The sequence below is a fragment of the Castor canadensis genome, chromosome 6, assembly GCF_047511655.1.
Source record: "Castor canadensis chromosome 6, mCasCan1.hap1v2, whole genome shotgun sequence".
Lineage (NCBI taxonomy): Eukaryota > Metazoa > Chordata > Mammalia > Rodentia > Castoridae > Castor > Castor canadensis.
The window spans coordinates 58,628,040-58,647,627 of record NC_133391.1 but is presented as its reverse complement, the minus strand read 5'-3'; the positions used below and the strand labels follow the sequence as shown (position 1 = coordinate 58,647,627).

The 19,588-nt window shown below is 36.3% G+C and overlaps 1 long non-coding RNA gene across 2 annotated transcripts; it reads left to right on the top strand.

The window, feature by feature from the left end:
• The first annotated feature begins 1,913 nt into the window (after positions 1–1,913).
• LOC141423884 (uncharacterized) lies at positions 1,914–14,313 on the top strand. Of its 2 annotated transcripts, none has more exons than XR_012448644.1 (4): positions 1,914–2,030; positions 10,217–11,188; positions 11,882–11,970; positions 13,630–14,313. It is a non-coding gene; the product is annotated as an uncharacterized lncRNA (long non-coding RNA). The 2 variants fall into 2 exon arrangements; XR_012448645.1 differs by having other exon boundaries at positions 1,952–2,030; positions 11,057–11,188.
• The last annotated feature ends 5,275 nt before the right edge of the window (positions 14,314–19,588 follow it).

The following is a 19,588-nucleotide window of genomic DNA, read 5'->3' as shown; positions in this document are numbered from 1 at the left end:
TTCTGATGAGTGAGTGACTGAGTGACTCAGAAGGAGCAGAGAGATCCTGTTCCTCTCTGCTTTTAATAGTACCCTGGGGATGCATTTGGAGAAAGGCTTCTTACAGCAATGATTCTACACATCTAAGAAAAAAAATGGATAGGATAGGAAAAATCCAAGTGTTAAAGATTTTGGCACTGAAAATTTAAACAAAAGAAACAGAGGTAAGACCAACAATTAAGATATCACTGTACCTCCTGAATCAAAGCTCCGGACTTAAACCAAACACACTTTCTGATGGAGGGTTGTGGTGCACACTTTATTTCTGGGAATTAATCCCACAAATATATTAAAAAATTTGGATCAAAATATATGTCATCAACAATTACTCTGCTCTGCAGAATAAGCTTCTCATCTCCTTATGCTTATGGAATCACTTCCCAAACCTTATGAGTTTTGATGGCTTTGGCAGAATGTGTTTTCTACTGTAGAAGCTAAAGTTGCCAAAGCTCATTTTTGTAACTCCCTTGCAGCTGGGGTTCAGACAGACAACCTATGCTTTGCAAATTGGTGAAACTGACCCAGACATGGAAGATTTTGGTGGTTATGGACTAAAGAAGTTCTCTGGCCAAGGGAAAAATTACAGCAAGATTAAATGCCCCAAATGGCCAGAGCAAGAATGCTAATGTTGATGTCATATGTCCAGGGCTAAGTGTGCTGAGGGGCAAAGCAAAGTTGCTTCTGTTTTGGGAGTTGGCTGTTGTTCATTACAAAACGCATTCAACAAAGGAGTTTGGGAAAATTTTCTAGATTTCTTAGTTGAGTCTGGTTATTCTGGTGTCTGACAATTTCATCCATCCACTACTATCTGTAAGCACATTTAAGACAAAATCTATTCTCCAGCAAATTTTTAAGTGTATAATGCTATATTGTTAACTGGAGGCACAATGTTATATAGGAGATCTCTTGAAGTTACTCAGTTTACATAACTGGTTCTTTATACCCATTGAAGATTATCAATCTTACTTTCTCCCTCTCCTCTGACAATTACAGTAACTCTTGTTTCTAAGAGTTTGATTTTTTTAGATGCCTCATATAATGTGGTCATGCAATATTTTTCTTTCTCTGATCAGTTTATTTCATTTAGCATAATATCCAGGTTCATTCATATTATCATATATGACAGGATGTCCTTCTTTTTAAGGCTGAATAATATTCCATTGTATGCATATGCTATATGTTTCCTTATCTATCCATATTCAGATAGATACATAGGCTATTTCCATATCTTAACTATTGTGAATAGTGCAGAATGCAGATGTGCCTTTAAGATTCTGAGGCCAATTCTTTAGGAAATACTCAGAACTAGATATTATAATTACTGGATCACATGGTGGTGTGGTTCTATTTTTAGGATTTATTTTTCGTTGTTGTTTTTTACAAAATTGTTTTCCACAGCAGCTGCAGCATTTCTAATTTCTACCAGCAGTATACAAGTACTCCCAATTCTCCATATCCTTGCCAATATATATCTTTCTTGCCTTTGATAATAGACATTTTAAGAGGTGCGACTTTGGTTTACGTTTTCCCAGTTGTGGGGGGTGGATTATGAGAAGCCTATGAGAACCTGATATAAGCACAGCTGTGCTCAATGATCAACAGGCTGAGTTTGGCATGGTCCCAGCTGCAGATGGGGGCAAAGGCAAAATGCATCACAGCTACTTTTCCTAAATTGTTTATGTTCAGAGAAAGAAGTAGGAACAGGTTTCTCTTGTTACAATGTCCCACCCCTCCCCAAGAACTGTTGTTCCATCTCCTTGTTTACCACTGGATATAAAAGACTCATTGAATGAGGACACGAGGTTTTTTTGATGGAGAGGATTTTTGCTGGGTGTTGATTGATTGGTGGACTGCTGAGTTATGCTAGGGATTAGAGGAAACATGGGACAGTGCAAATCTGATCACCGAGATTTTAAGAGAGTACATGGGACAGTGCAAGTTTGAGGGCCAAGACTCTAAGAGAGAATATGCTAAAGAAAACATGGAACAGTGTAAGTCTAAAGAAAGAGACTTTAAAGAACAGAAAAGAAGACTTTAGAAGCAAGGTTAGGAGGGGGTGGAGTGGGTGGTAAGGGAGGGGGTGGGGGCAGGGGGGAGAAATAAACCAAGCCTTGTATGCACATATGAATAATAAAAGAAAAATGAAAAAAAAAAAAAGAAGCAAGGTTTTAAAGAATAGAGAAAAAAGACTATAAAGCAAGGTTTGAAAGGATAGAGAAAAGCACCAAAGTAAAATAAGAATTTTAGAGAAAAGAAGCAATGAGACTGTTGTGCATCTCCATCTGATAACCCAGAATACCCACCCCAACCTTATATATGTGTCTGTCTTCTATTGTTTGTCCTTTCTGCATCACCAGCACCCCCAGTTAGGTCAGTAGGAACAGAGCACAAGAAAGCTCTCTATGCCCAATGATTGAAAATGTTGAGTGTCTTTTCATATACCTACTGATATTTATATCTCTTATTTGGAGAAATGATTGTTCAAGTCCTTTACCTATTTTTAATTGGGTTACTTTGGTTTATTGTTGTTTTGTGTTTGTTGGGATTTTAGGATTTTGCTAATGTTGTAGGAGTTCTGAATGTCATGTTTGTGGAGAAACTAGGATATTTATAATCCTCTTACTGTGAAAATATATAAAATAAGTATTTTCAAAGGTTTACATTGCACTAATCACACTAGTCCTGAATATATACACACTCTTTTATTTATCTTCTTACTCTTTATCATCTTTTGACTATTTCTTAATTAACCTTCTTTATCTTACATAAATGATATTCAAACAAAAGCTGGGATACCCAATGAAATGTCATCTTTGTGAGGTCACAAAATGTACAAGGTACTTAAAACTTGATAGAACATTTCCTTCAAGGTGGTAATGTTCATTCAACAATTAAGATAGTTACACTAGATATAAGTCCCTTTCCAATGTTCACTCAACAAGTTACCTTACACAAAGCACATTCCTCTAGTAACAGTATAACACATTCAACATCTGCTCCTTGTACCCACTACTTTTTAGCCGCTAACACTTTGTTTCATCTCACATATTCAGCACATTTATTACACAACTTTCTTACCCAAAATATGTCCCTAACATCACCTTCATAGAGTGCATGCTTTGTACCTTTCCTACCTCTTATTTTCCTCATCTCTGTCTATTCCAATACCCTCTGAATAACCAGTCTTATTACTCCAATGAATCAACACCAGCCAAAATGCTGTCTCAATAACACTTGCAATTTAATTGGACTCTGTTAACCCTAAGTAATTAATATAATAACATTAAGCAAAGAACCAGAAACTTTAAGGGAGATATATTTAGATAAGAAGATTCTTTTCATATTTTTCAAATCTTACCTCACATGTGATTTCTTTTCCTAGCAGAACATAACACTGCCTTCTAGGACTTTGAAGTTATTATAAACCTCCTATTTCTTCAACATTTTAGCACCCATTCTGAAAATACTTTATGTACCCTGATGTTGAAAATGAGTGACTTTTTTCTTAACCATTTATCACATACTTTTAAAATATAATTATGGTAAAAAACATTGTGTTAGGCAGTAAAAGTTAGTGAATAGAACATTCCCATACTGTAAAATCTTATCTGTGTAAATTAAGGCTGCTATATTGGGGTGACTCATGAACAGAAATATATGCATTCATAGTGCATTCACAGTCTGGCCACTAGAGGTCCTAGACCTGGGTGCCTGTAAGATTGGGTTCTGATAAGGATTCTTTCAAGGTTACAAACTAGCATGTCCTTATTGTGTCTTCATAAAGCTGAGCGCAAACAAAAGCAAGCTATCTTAGGACTCAATCCCAATGACCAAATTGCCTTCCAAAGATTCTACTTTCTAATACTATCACAATGAGTGCAGGATCTCAACATGTGAAATGTGGGTGGCACAAATATTCAGCCTCTAACACTGTTGTAGATGGAAAGTCAAAGAATATGTGATGATGTTATATATAAGGTGAAGACAGTATTTGAGCTAATGTCCAAAGTAATTGATTTGCACAATGAATTCTATTAAACTTCCAGAAAATTAAAATAAATATTAAAACAATTAAGAAAGTCTACAGTGAGTGTGCTAGAAATGGGTCAACTCCTAAAGGAAGGGGTACATTTTAATATGGGAACACAATGGAAATTAGCATCTCAGAAGTGGTAAACAGAAGAGCTTTGAAAAGAGGGGGAAACAGCTATACTGAAGAGAAGAGGGGCCCAACTGACTAGTTGAGGAGTAAATGACTTGAGTGTGGCCAAATACCCCATGCTTGAGTAAAGAGGTATATGTACCTACAGGCTAAGGTTTTGTGGTAGAGTGGGGGAGTTAAAGGATCTGAATCAGAAAGTGGGCTTCACTAGGGAAGTATTAAGGGTACCTTGACCTTAGACTTTCCAACCTCTAGAACTCTGAGAAATAAATGACAACTTTTTAATAAGCTATTTAGTGTGAAGTATTTTATTACAGCAACCTAAGTGGACTGATATTTCCTAATTTTTAGAAAAATTTTAAGATAACTTTAAAAACTGGATATTTTAAAAGTGTGAGTTTAAAATTTTTATCATATATTTTAATAGTTAAAAAACATATCAGTTCCATTTTATTTTTTCTATTCATTTATTCATATGTGCATACATTGTTTGGGTTACCCCACCCACTCACTCTTCCCCTCATCTGACTTCACTCCCATGCAGAATCTGTTCTGCTCTTATCTCTAATTTTGTTGAAGAGAAATCATAAGCAATAATAAGAAAGACAAAGAGTTTTTGCTAGTTGAGATAAGGATAGCTATACAGAGAGATTCCTAACACTGTTTCCATGCACTAATGTGTTACATCCCAAGTTGAATCATCTCTAACTGACCTTTTCACTAGTTCCTGATCCCCTTCTCATATCGACCTCTGTCGCTTTAAGGTTTCTGTATTAATTCCTCTGCAGTGCAGACATCAAATACTATCATGCTTTGGGCTTCTTACCTATCCCCATACCTCCCGTGTGTGATCTCCCCTTATCATGTGGCCCGAGTTTGACCACATTGCTGTATTTGCTCTAGATCTAAAGTCCACATATGAGGGAGAACATTTGATTTTTTGTCCTCTGAGCCTGGCTAACCTTGCTCAGAATGATGTTTACCAGTTCCATCCATTCACTCGTAAATGATAAGATTTCATTCTTCTTCATGGCTGAGTAAAATTCCATTGTGTATAAATCCACATTTTCTTAATCCATTCGTCAGTAGTGGGGCATCTTGGCTGTTTTCATAATTTGGCTGTTGTGAATAGTGCTGCAATAAACATGGGTGTGCAGGTGACTTTGGAGTAACCTGTGTCTCATTCCTTTGGGTATACCCCCAGGAGTGGGATTGCTGGATCATATGGCAGAGCTATGATTAGATTTTTAAGAAGCCTCCAAATTTTTTTCCAGAGAGGTTGTACTAGTTTCCATTCCCACCAGCAGTGTAAGATGGTTCTTTTTTCCCCACGTCCTTGCCAAAACCTGGCATTACTGGTGTTTTTAATGATGGATATTCTAACAGGGTGATGTGGAATCAGTGTGGTTTTGATTTGCATCTCCTTTATGGCTAGAGATGCTGAGCATTTTTTCATATGTTTTTTGGTCATTTGTATTTTTTCTTTTGAGAAAGTTCTGCTTAGTCCATTTGCCCATTTCTTTATTGGTACGTTGATTTTGGGAGAGTTTAGCTTTTTAAGTTCTCTGTATATTCTGGTTATCAGTCCTTTATCTGATGTATAGCTAGAAAATATTTTCTCCCACTCTGTGGGTGGTCTCTTCAGTTTAGAAACCATTTCTTTTGTTGTGCAGAAGCTTTTTAGTTTCATGAATTCCCATTTGTGTATATACTTTCTCTCAGTTGCTGAGCTGCTGGGATTCTATTGAGGAAGTCCTTGCTTATACCTATTACTTCCAGAGTGTTTCCTGCCTGTTCCTGTACCAACTTCAGAATTTTGGATCTGATATTAAGGCCCTTGATCCATTTTGAGATGGTACTAGTACAGGGTGATAAACATGGATCTAGTTTCAGTTTCTTGCAGACAGATAACTACTTTTGCCAGCAACATTTGTTGAAGAGGCTGTCTTTTCTCCATCATATATTTTTAGTACCTTTGTCAAAAATAAGGTGGACACAGTTGCATGGATTCATATCCTTGTTCTCTTTTGTTCCACTGGTCTTCATGTCTGTTTTTGTGCCAGTACCATGCTGTTTTTATTGCTATTGCTTTGTAATATATATCTCCAGCATTGCTCTTTTTGCTGAGGATTGCCTTGGCTGTTCGTGGTCTCTTGTAGTTCCAAATGAATTTTAGGGTAGCTTTTCAATCTCTGTGATGAATGTCATTGGGATTTTGATGGGAATTGCATTAAACATATAGATTGCTTTTGGTAGTATAGCCATTTTTGCTATGTTGATTCTGCTAATCCATGAGCGCAGGAGATCCTCCACCTTCTGTAGTCTTCCTTGATCTCTTTCTTCAGAGGTTGTAGTTCTCCTTGTAGAGGTCATTCACATCTTTTGATGAGTTTACTCCTAGGTGTTTGATTTCTTTGAGGCTATTGTAAATGGAATTATTTCCATATATTCTTTCTCAGTTTGTTCATTGTTGGTGTATAGAAAAGCTAGTGATTTTCGAAAGTTGATTTTGTATCCTGCCAACTTGCTATAATTGTTTATGGTGTCTAGGAGTTTGTGGGTAAAGATTTTTGGGTCTTTAAGGTATAGGATCATATCAACTGCAAATAGGGATATTTTCAGTACTATGTTTAATAGGAGTGGGGATAGTGGGCACCCTTGTCTTGTTCCTGATTTTGAGAAGTGGTTTCAATTTTTCATCATTAAGTTTGATGTTGGCACAGTTTTTTCATATGTAGCCTTTATAATGTTGAGGTAATTTCTTTCTATTTGTGGTTTTCTTAGAGTTTTTATCATGAAGTGCTGTTGGATCTTATCAAAGGCCTTTTCTGCATCTACTGAGATGATCAAGTGGTTTTTGTCTTTGCTTCTATTAATGTGCTGTATTACATTTATAAATTTATGTGTGTTGAACCACCACTGCATCCCTGCATTCACCACTTGGTCATGGTGAATTATCTTTCTGATATGTTGTTGGATTCAGTTTGCCATTATTTTATTGAGGATTTTTACACTGATGTTCATTAAGGAGATTAGCCCATAATTCTCCTTTTTCGAGGTGTCTTTGTCTGGTTTTGGGATGAGTGTAATACTGGCTTCATAAAATGAGTTAAGCAGTTTTCCTTCCCTTTCTATTTCATGGAACAGTTTAAGGAGGATTGGTATTAGTTCTTCTTTGAAGATCTGATAGAATTTAGGAGAGAATTCATCAGATCCTGGACTTTTCTTTTTTGGGATACTCTATTGCTGCTTCAATTTCATTTTGTGTTATAGATCTATTCAGGTGATTAATGTACTCTTGGTTAAATTTTGGATGGTCATAAGTACCTAGAAATCTGTCCATTTTTTCAAGATTTTCAAATTTATTAGAATATAGATTCTCAAAGTAGTCTCTGATAAGTTCCTGGATTTCTGTGGTGTTTGTTGTTATCTCCCCTGTTGCATTTCTGATTTTACTGATTTGGGTTTTTTCTCTCCTCATTTTGGTCAGGTTTCCCAGGGGTCTGTCAATCTTATTTATTTTTTCAAAGCAACAACTTTTTTTTTTCATTGATTCTTTGTATGGTTTTTTGTTGTTGTTTCTATTTCATTGATTTCAGCCCTTATTTTTATTATTTCTCTCCTTCTGCTTGTTTTGGGATTTGCTTGTCCTTGTTTTTCTAGGAGTTTGAGATGTAGCATTATGTCATTGATTTGAGATCTTTCTGTCCTCTTAATATATGCACTCATGGCTATAATCTTTCCTCTTAGGACTGCCTTTGCTGTGTCCCATAGGTGTGGTAGGTGGTGTTTTCATTTTCATTCACTTCCAGGAACCTTTTAATTTCCTCTTTATTTCATCAATCCCATTGATCATTGAGCAATGTATTTTTCAGCTTCCAATTGTTTGCATGTTTTTTTTTACTGTTGTTTTTGTTGTTGAGTTCTTGTTTTAATACATTGTGGTCAGATAGAATGCATGGGATTATTTCTATTTTCTTATATTTGCTGAGGCTTGCTTTGTGCCCTAAGATATGATCAATTTTGGAGAAGGTTCCTTGGGCTGCTGAGAAGAATGCATATTGTGCAGAAGTTGGATGAAGTAATCTGTAGGCATTAGTTAGGTCCATTTGATCTATGGTGTGATTTAGATCTAGGATTTCTTTATGGATTTTTTGTATGAATGACCTATGTATTGGTGACAGGGGGGTATTAAAGTCTCCCACTACCAAGTGTTGGAGTCTATGTATGTGTTTAGGTCCTTTAGAGTATGTTTGATGAAACGGGATGCATTGATGTTGGGTGAATATAGGTTGATAATTGTTATTTCCTTGTGGCGTATTTCCCCTTTTATTAGTATGGAGTGTCCTTCTTTATCTCATTTGATCAATGTAGGTTTGAAGTCTACTTTGTCCGAGATAAGTATTGCTATACCTGCTTATGTTGGCTTCATAAATCTTCTTTCAGCCTTTCACCACAAGCCTGTGTTTGTTTCTGTCAGTGAGATGGGTCTCTTGTAAGCAACAGATTGTCAGATCTTCCTTTTTAATCCAGTTTGCCAAATTGTGTGTTTTGATGGGGTAGTTAACTTGGTTAACATTCAGTGTTAGTATGATTGGTATGTGATGATTCCTATCATTTAGTTGTTGGGTCAGGAGAGAGCTTTGTGAACCTCTATCTGCCCTACTTCAGGCAGCACTCATCACCCACCTACTGTCAGCTGGATACTTTTGTAGGGTTTGTTTACTGAAAGTTGGCACACAGAGCAGCTTCTTGCTCCTCCCTCCCTTCTCCAGTACGCTCAAAGCACCCCACCCTCTCTGCTGCATGTCCATTTCAGTTCCTTGTTTATTATTCAGTTTTTCTTTTTTTTGTGGAGCAGGGGTCATTCTGTCCAGGGGGCTATACTGGCTTATCCCAGGGGTGGCTGTGGGAGTACTATGTGCTGCTTATTTGCTCACCTGTTGGTCTGCGTCTCCCCAGCAGGTTTGGAGCTGGCATCTGGTGGCCCAGGAGCACTCCTGTTTTCTCAATGTAATGTGGTGTGGAGAAACTTTGTACTGGATGGGGGTTTGGGGTGTTGGAGTTTTACTTTCTCTTGGTGTTCTTTTTTCTGCCAAGTGTGGCTCCAGCATCTGTAAGATTTTTGATTTACAGAGCTCACGCTGTCTGCTTCCTCCCTCTAGTCACCATTTTGGACCATCCTCAGTTCCATTTTAAATATAACTATAATAACACATTTTAAATGTATCCAAAAGAACTATAAATGTACATAATTCAACTAAACTATATGAACAAATCATTTTTAATGCTAAAAGTGTTTTGTTACTGTTTTTCCCTAATGATTTCTTATTTCCATTTTGTTTTCCCTACAGACTTTATTCTGATACATTTTTATGTTTGAAAAATATAATGTGTACATTTTATGTTTTGTTTTTATTAAACACTCTTGTGTTTCTTTGTAATAAATACATATAATTAACATAAATTTACATTAAAACTTCCTATGAATATAAACTTAGTATAAATTTCCTACTGAAATTAATCATTGGAATAATTATTACTAGCCAACTGCTTAGAACAACATGACATATTATAAATAAGAATTTAAAACTCTAGGTTAGACATATGGTGCATGCCTTGTAATCCCAAGCACTTGAGAAGCTGAGGCAGGAGTATTGCTTGAAATTTGAGGACAGCCTGTGTAATCAAGTCTCAAAATATAAACAAAAATGATTCAAACAACAAAAAGCAAAAATTTTTTTTGGAAATGTTTCCATCAGTGAGATGGGTGGGAAGAAGGTATGATGTCTTGATTAAAATTTCCCTTTAGAATCTAGAATCTTTGTAAAATGTAAAGTTTGGAATGAAGACATGTTTTTAAAAGATAATTGCTGAAGTGGAACCAGGAGAGAACAGGTAGCTCCTTTCATAGTAAACGTTTTATGAAATGAGATATGTAGAAGTTGAGGATACTGAAATAAAGTTCTACAGTCTATCCTTACTCACACACACTTATGGACTCTTTGCTTTCAGGTAACTCCAGTTAAAGAAAGTTTCAAGATAAAAAGTGAAGCTTTCCTGAGAAGATAGCTTCAGATTTTTCTTATCCAACTTTCCTGACCAATTTAGGAAAAGGAGTTAATTCTCTTGTGGAATAAACTCTCAGGCTGAATGTATTACATATTACTGTTGTTTTATAAGAACATTTTATGATTGTTTCTACATAGGAAATAATTAGAGATGTATTTCACTCCTGTTTTCCATAACTCTTGAATTCCCTTCTTTATTTGAGTAGTAGCAAGACTTTAATAAAACAATTCTGTTGATAAATCCGTCAGGCATTTAGTGCTGAAAAGCACTCAGGTTAATTATAAACAAATGGGTGCCAATGTTTAGAGATGGGATATTCTCATGGCAACAGCTCTACCACTTGAGCAACAGCCCCAGTCAATTTTTTCTTGTTATTCTGGAGATGGGGATCTTAAGAATTATTTGTTGTTCTGGTCTCAAACTATGATTATCCCTCTCTCAGACTCCACATAGCTATGATTATAGGCATGAGCCACTGGTACCTGATAAGAACCAGATATTTAGTATATATAATCTTGTCTTTAGGATGGCCCACAAGACTCTATTTAAGTATGAACCACTAGTTGTGAAAATGACTAAAGAGAAATATTTTATCTTTAGAGCAAAATGTATATAAAATGAGAAATTGTAGAGAACATGTTCATTGAGATCTAAAATTATGTTAATCTTAGAAATGTTTTAATATGGTGGGACCAGCCTTCAGGGTGAGGCTACATTGTCATAATAACCTCTACATAAGCGATTATACATTTTATGTTTTATCTATGTTGAATTTTACTTTAGTGACATGGTAAAGAAAGAGCAGCATAATCCATATAGATGCTGTTACATGTAAGATGCATTAGAGCTAACACACTATCCATAACTAAAAGTTTTTAAAAAGCCAAAGGATCAGAAATGAAGATATTGAGAAAGGTAAGAATCATATCCTGTTCTTGTAGAATTTTATGTTTATATTGAACTTACACAATTTGGTTGAGTAAGTGTTTTTGTGCATAACCATAAAGGACCAACAATCTTAAATGGAGGAAATTGCTACATCTTCAGAGTAAAACTTTGGTATTTACTTAAATCTGTGCTCCAAATGTCAAATTCAACACAAGACAAAGTTTAGCTCTATGTATGATGTAATACTTGACAGACAAACTCAACACATAGCCTGGCCACTGGAAGAACACACTTTTTAATGATTACATGAATTAGCTAATGAGTGCACACTCAGCGTTGCCATCAAAAGGGGAAAAAAACCTTAAATTGATATAACATTCTAAGTTGATGCAGGATCAAAAGCATGAGATTTTGAGATCTGCTAACATAATAATTTTGGAACAGACCAATTAAATGCTTGAAAACATCAGTTTACATTTTTAAAATTTTAATTATATTTTACTCATTCTTCCAGTTTGTTACCACAAATTGTTTTCCCTAATAATTGTACAACTTCTAATTTAATACCTGAAGTTCTTATTTTAAAAATGAAACTTAAAGTGAAGAATTGAGATTTAAATGAATGTTTAATTAATATGAAAACATCTATGAATAATAAAGATGAAAAGAACTGAGAGTTGAACAAAATTGCATCTCTTCTGGATTACATATTTATTTCAGACTGCGTAAATTAAGGTTCTCTGAGAAGCAAGTGCAAGGTGGGATAAGATATGAAAGATTTACTGTGAAAACGTCTGCTAAGGATAAAGGTGAATAACTGAAGAAGGTGCAGAGCCCCTTTAAGCCAACATTCTGGTCTGAACTTTGAGGAGGGCTCACTTTGGTAGAGAGGGTTTCCGATTGCAGAAGAGTTCTGAGACTGTTTTTGTCAGGTCAGCAGTGGAGTAGTTCATGGTAGGAACCTGCATTGACTGAATGTTTGTGTCTTTCCAAAGTTTGCATATTGAAATCTAGTTCTCTAAGTGGGGGTTTGAGAAGTGCTTAGGCCATGAGAGTGGAGTCTTCATGAATAGTATCAGTGTGTTTGTAAGGAGCTGAAGAGAAAAGACTTCTCTCCCCACTCCACACAGACAAAGTGAGAAGGTGCCAATTAAGAACCAGAAAGTGGGCCCTCTTCAGAAACCAAATCTGATGGTGCCTGGACCTTGGACTTCCCAGTTTCAAGAAATATGAGTAATGAAATTCTGTTTTTGAAAAGCTACTCAGTTGATGGAATTTTGTTTTAGTGACCAGAACTAGCAATGATGCACTCTTACCACTGTCACTCTCTGAGCAGCCCATGTAGAGAAACATCAGTGAGAAGGTGTTGCAGGATGTTTAAGCAGGGAAACCAAGACTTTTCAGGAAGCAATATTTGTTAGCATGCCAGCAGCAGCACAGAGGAATCACATCAAAAGGCTGAGTCTGAGAACAAAGGAGTCTTACCATATACACCCTAGCAAGCAGGTTACAGAAGCAAGAAGCAAGGTTTAACCCATATATGGTTGTATGCAGCTCTATTAGCTATTTTGTTCCCAGTGCTATGTGACATTCTTCACGTTTAGATTTTTTAAGTCTTATCTCCCTGCTATGTCATCCCCTCCCACCTGCTACATGATAAGAACACATACTTTCTTGCTTCTTTTCTGGCCCTCCCCTGCTACAAAGGGTCTCAGGGACATCTTGGGGATTACCATTCAGGCAGCAGTGTGAACCACCACTTAATTCTGCCTGCAATTGGAGATAAGGCCTATGCATTTCTAAGGATACAGAAAAGTTGGAATTGGCATATTTTTTGATATTTTATGTTTCTTATGTCAATTTCTAACATTCTAGAGAGTTTCTTCTGTATTCATGTAGGTAGTTCATAGAGCACACTTACTCTCAGAATAAGGGAGCTTCCATTATTTTTATTTGTCCCTCTCTCAAAGGAAATGGGTAAAAAATGAGCTTTAATAGAGTATCAAGACATATACTAAAGGGTATAGTAGGAGAATATGGTAGAAATATTATGTACTCATATATGTAAATGGAACAATGAGATCTGTTGAAATTATTTCAGGAATGGGGGAAAGAGGAGTAAAGGAAAATGATGGAGGGATGAATTCAACTATGATGTATTGTAAGAATTTCTGTAAATGTCACAATGTATCCCCAGTACAACAATAATAAAAAATTAGAAAAAGACATATACTGAACAAATTGAAGTTTTAAAATAAAAAATGTCACAACAGGCACTTTTGTTTAAATAAGTTATGTGTGTCTCTTTTTCCCTAAGTTAATGTGAACTGTAGCTCTCTTCTGTCATTGCTTATATATCCTGCTTTTCTCGATTTTTGATTCTAGAGAAATAGGTACTTACAAAGCACTTGGAACATAACATATTTGATAAGAGTTAGATATGATTTTTATTGCTGTTACTATTTCAGACACAGTAATGGAGAAGTGGGAAAAAGCATATGAAGAAGAAATTCCATAATGAATTACAACAGCCAGTAAATGTGGACCAAAGAAGTTGTATTATTATCCAAATCCTAGCTAGAGACTAATATAAGTAGTAGACTGTGTTAGCAGTGTGCTGAGAACTGGGCTTTCTCATTAATTGTTTTAAATCATGAACAAACCGTGTTAGCCTTTCTGAAGAGACATTTGGCATCATGAATCCAAAGGTTTAAAAATATGCATTCTTCTTATTCTTCCTATTCTACAAATAGTAATTCTAGAAATTTATCTTAAGAAGTGCTTTGGGATTTTTTATTCATTAATGTATATGATAAGATAAAACAACTTAGAGCAATAGAGGGCCACAAAAAGTAATTATATATTGTATAATTGAGGCAGGCTAGCAAAGGGAAAATAACCCACCATGGGATCCCCCTTCTCTTAAGTAAACAAGCATTCCCCAGCACAGACCCTGAGTCATTTCTAGAGTAATAAATCTTCTTTAAGTTGTAAATATCCTCCCTGTGGACTGCCCAGATTTTGTATAATTCTTACAACTTATAAATTGGGTTTAAACAAAGAAACCAGTGCTTCTGTGCCACCTGGCAGAGTCCACCATTTCCCTGGCAATGCTTTCGCCTTTGTCTTTCAATAAAGTTTTGCTAATGCTTTGCAATTTGTGTTTCTGTCCAGTTCTCTGTTCAAGTGACATAAGAACTAGGACTCATTTGGACTACTGTCTTCTTAGACCCCTCAGCCTGGTCACATAGTGATATTTTGTCAAGGTGAAATGTAGAATATGAAGTAAAATAATGCAGATTAAATCTCTGGCCATATTCAAGAGTGTCATACATTTGATAAAATCAATAAACACACAACAAAATGGTATCTATTATATACATTAAAAATACACGTTAAGGCTAGGTGTGATGGCTCACATCTGTAACCCTAGCCACATGGGAGGTTGAGACACCAGTTAGAGGCCAGACTAGGAAAAAGTTAGTGAGACCCTGTCTGAAATACAAACTGAAAGTCAAAAAACTGAGGGGATGGAGAGCTTTTTTAAATTTTATTTTATTATTTATATTATTTATTATCATACTATTATTTTTATGTATATTATTTATTTATTTATTATTTATATTATTTATTTTATTTTATTTATTTTTATTTTTTGTGGAACAGGTGGTTTGAACTCAGGGCCTAGTTCTTGCAAAGAAAGCATTCCATCACTTGTATCACACTGGCAACCCTTTTTTGCTTTACTTATTTTTGAATAGGGTTTCACATTTCCTCCCTTCCCCACTGATCTTAGGCCAGCATCCTCCTACCTACTTCTCTTGTGTAGCTGGGATAACCGGAGTAAAATACCATGTCTGACTTGTTTGTTAAGGTGGGATCTCACTAAATTGGCCTTGAATGGCAATTCTCCCAATCTTCAGCTCCTGAGTAACTGGAATTATAGGCATAAATCCCAGTGCCCAGCTAGAACTGGGGACATTTCTCCTCAATACTGCCAAAAAAAGATATTAATCTATCTATCATGTCTAGATTTTAATTTTTAAATTTCCTTTGGATGTTGCACCATCACATACTGTCATTCCTTCATGTATCTCAAGCTATATAACCTAAAGAACTTGGGCTGATGGAGTGACTCAAGTTCAAACCCCAATACTGCCAAAAGAAAGAAATAGAGAACTTGAGTATCCAAGATGGTGACTAGGGTGCAGAACCAGAAAGTGTGAGTGCTGTGACTCCAAAACCTTGCTGAGATGCTGGAGCTACACTTGGCAGAAATAAAGCACCAAGGAGAATCAAAACTTCAACACCTTGAACCCCAAGCCCATAGAAAGCTTCTGCATGCCACATTACACTGAGAAAACAGGTGGCTGCTACCACCTCCACCATTGCCACCACTTTCAGCTCCAAACCTGCCAAGGAGAGACATTCATAGACCAAACAGGAGAGCAACAAGCATCACATGGTATTCACCCAGCCACCCCTGGGATAAACCAGCATAGCCCCCTGGGCAGACTGACCCCTGCAAAAAACAAAACAAAACAAAAAAAGTCTGAACAATAAACAATGAACTGAAAACTAGCACACAGCAGAATGGGCAGAATTGTTGAAAGAGCACCAGAGAATGGGGGAGGGGCAAGGAGCTAATCTCTATGTGAACTATCAGTAAACAAATAACAAATGGCTGGAAAGGAAGGAAGGCTGACAGTGGGTGTGTGATAAACCACTGCCTGAAGCAGGGCAGATAGGACCACAAAACTCATCTCCTGAGCCATTGAGCAACACCCAAAGACAAACTGCTCAGCAAAATTGAAAAACAAACAGAAAACCATCACAACACACTGACAGTGGGGGGCAGCTGACAGATCACTGACTTTTCCCCAGAGAAAGGGTGTTAGGCAAAGAAACAAGCCCTCAGTAAACAAGCACAGTGAAAAGCCACCTCTAAAAGAGGGCAACTGTTGCACTACAGAGATGAACTCTTGAACCAGAAGACAGCATGCAAATTTAAACTGCCACAACTCACTGATAAAGGAGCTGACCAAGCAGCTGCCACTGAAAGACAGAATTAAAAAACTCTATCCACAAGCTCACCACCTGGCAAGACTACAAGAGGTCTTCTGCTTAAATACCAACACCAGGACTGGATACTGGAGGAGTAACACCAGAACTTAAACTAAGACTGAAATTCTATTGTTCCTGAACCTGGAGTTTTTGTTTGTTTGTTTTTTTTCTTGTTTGTTTGTTCATCTCTCCCCATTGATTTCTTTGTTTTTTTTTTGTTTGTTTGTTTGTTTCTTTGCTTGTTTGTTAGTTTTATTATTGTGGGATTTCTATGTTTACTTTTACTCCTATTATCTTTTTTTTCTCTTTTCCCTTTTTATACTGTCAACTTAACCACCATAATCTTCTTATCCCTACTCTCACCCCCATCACTCTCCATCCTTCTCCTGAGGTAAATCCCATTTCTTCCCATCCAACAACTTATTCTGCCCCATCTTACCCACTCTTTTTCCCCAGCCTTCACCTTTCCCTCCCATTTTCCCCTAACCTATCACCAGACTACCCCTCCCTCTTTCACACTTGTCACTCACTGAACAACTTACTATACCAACTTTGCACAACCCTAAACACCTGCAATCTCTAATACAAACATCCTCTTCTACAACAGCAGAAATACACCCAAAACCACACAAGGACAACAAAACCATAAGCCCCCCCACTGCTTCTCCCACTCATCCACCTAACTTGGCATCTCCACCTTTAGTGACACCCTATCCAACTCCCCAAATTTCTATAGCTAGCATTACAGAGATTAACACCCAAACTTCCATGGTTTATAGATATTACCACCAGGGGATTGTCTATATAACACATAAATTACTGGTTGGGTATTAAACTTGTGAATTAGTTAATACTAAATTAGACCCAGACCAGGGACAGAAATAGCAAACACATGCACTTAGCTAAAAACCCAAGACAGCCACAAGATAGAAATTAAATTAAGGGAAAGAAAAGGGGTGACTGAAACAACCAACTAGCCTATCAAGAACATAGTTGCACAGTACCAAGTGGAGTGATGGGAAGAAGAAAAAAGGATGGAAATCATTCTCACCTCAAAAATAATTTAATACAGGATTCAGTGGGAAGTGAAGAAAATGGGTACCCAGTTCAGAATGCCAACAAAACAAAGATAAATGACACAAAAGAACCCAATGATGTCCATAGAACAACCTCAAAGAAGAAATCCTGCAAGTAATCACTAAGAATTTCATGGACATGATACTAGACATGGTTAATCAAAATGTATAAGAGGCACTCCAGAAATTTCAAGACCCCAATAATAAAGAATACAAGAAGACACAGAAAAAAATAAATGAACTCAAAGGAGCCCTAAATAAACACCAAAGTGAAACAGAGAACACTATAAATACAGAGATAAAAGAAATAAAGATGAAAATAGATAATATTAAAGAAGAAGTGACCCATGATATGGAAAAACCTCAGAAAAAAAAATAAACAAACACAAAACATAGTGGAAGGACACGCCAGCAGAGTAGAACAAGCAGAAGACAGAATCTCAGAACTTGAAGACAAAATGGAAATTAAAAGAAAAACTGAAGAGTCAAACAACTCAAGTACTGTGAAAAGAATATGCAAAAACTCACTGACTCCATCAAAAGACCAAACATGAGAATCATGGGCATTGAAGAAGGAGAAGAGATCTAAGCAAAAGGGATTCATAACATACTCAATAAATAATAACAGAAAATTTCCCAAAACTAGAGAAAGTTATGCCCATTGAGGTACAAGAAGCCTCCAGGACACCAGTCAGACTTGACCAAAATAAAACTACCTAACGACATATTATCATTAAAACAACAAGCACAGAGAATAGAGAAAGAATACTGAAGGCAGTAAGAGAGAAAAAACAAATAACAAACAAAGGGAAACCATCAAAATCACAGCAGATTTCTCAACAGAAACTTTAAAAGCAAGAAGAACATGGAGTGATGTATTCTGGACATTGAATGAAAATAACTTCAACCCTAGGATATACTATCCAGCAAAATTATCATTCAAAATAGATGGGGCAATAAAAGTCTTCCATGATAAGCAAAAACTAAAACAATATATGATCACTAAGCCATGACTACAAATGATTCTTCAAGGAATTCTGCACACAGGAAATGAAAACAAGCAAAACCATGAAAAGACAGTCAATGCCAAACCACAGGAGAAGAAAAGACAAGGAATCAGAGAGTAACATTGATTCAGGTGCACAAAGTCAAACTCTTAAATAACAAAAACAACAAAATGACAGTAATCACTACATATGTATCAACATTAACATTGAATATTAATGGACTCAATTCCCACATCAAAAGACAGTGTTTGGCAAACTAGATTAAAAAGGAAGATCCATCAATCTGTTATTTACTGGAGACCCATCTCATTGACAGAAACAAGCACTGGCTTACGGTGAAAGGCCGAAAGAAGATTTACCAAGCCAATGGCCCCCCCAAAAAGGCAGGAGTAGCAATACTTGTCAGGAAAAGTAGACTTCAAACTTACACTGATCAAATGAGATAAAGAATACTCCATACTAATTAAAGGAGAAATACACCAAAAGGAAATAAAAATTATAAACCTATATGCACCCAATGTCAATGCACCCAATTTCATCAAACATATTTATGGACCTAAAAGCACATATAGACTCCAACACAGTGGCAATGAGAGACTGTAATACTGCCCTATCACCAATACATGGGTCATCCAAACAAAAAATTAATAAAGAAATTTCAGAACTAAATCACATCATAGATCAAATGCACATAGCTGATGTCTACAGAATATTTCTTCCAACATCTACAGAATATACATTCTCAGCATTCTATGAAACTTTCTCCAAAATTGATCATATATTAGGGCACAAAGCAAGCCTCAGCAAATATAAGAAAATAGAAATAATTCCATGCACTCTATCTGATGACAATGCTTTAAAATTAGAACTCAACAACAAAAACAACAGGAGAAAATATGCAGACAATTAAAAGCTGAACATCATGTTGCTCAATGATCAGTGGGTCATTCATGAAATAAAAGAGGAAATTAAAAGGTTCCTGGAAGTTAATGAAAATGAAATCATGACCTACCAGAACCTATAGGACATAGTAAAGGCTGTCCTAAGAGGAAAGTTTATAGCCATGAGTGCATATGTTAAAAGGACAGAATGATCTCAGACCTAATGCTCCATCTCAAACTCCCAGAAAAACAAGGAAAGCAAAATCCAAAACAAGCAGATGGGGAGAAATAATAAAACTAAGGCCTGAAATCAACAAAATAGAAACCAACCAACCAACCAAACAAAAAACATACAAAGAATCAGTGAAACAAAAAGCTGCTTCTTTGAAAAAAATAAGT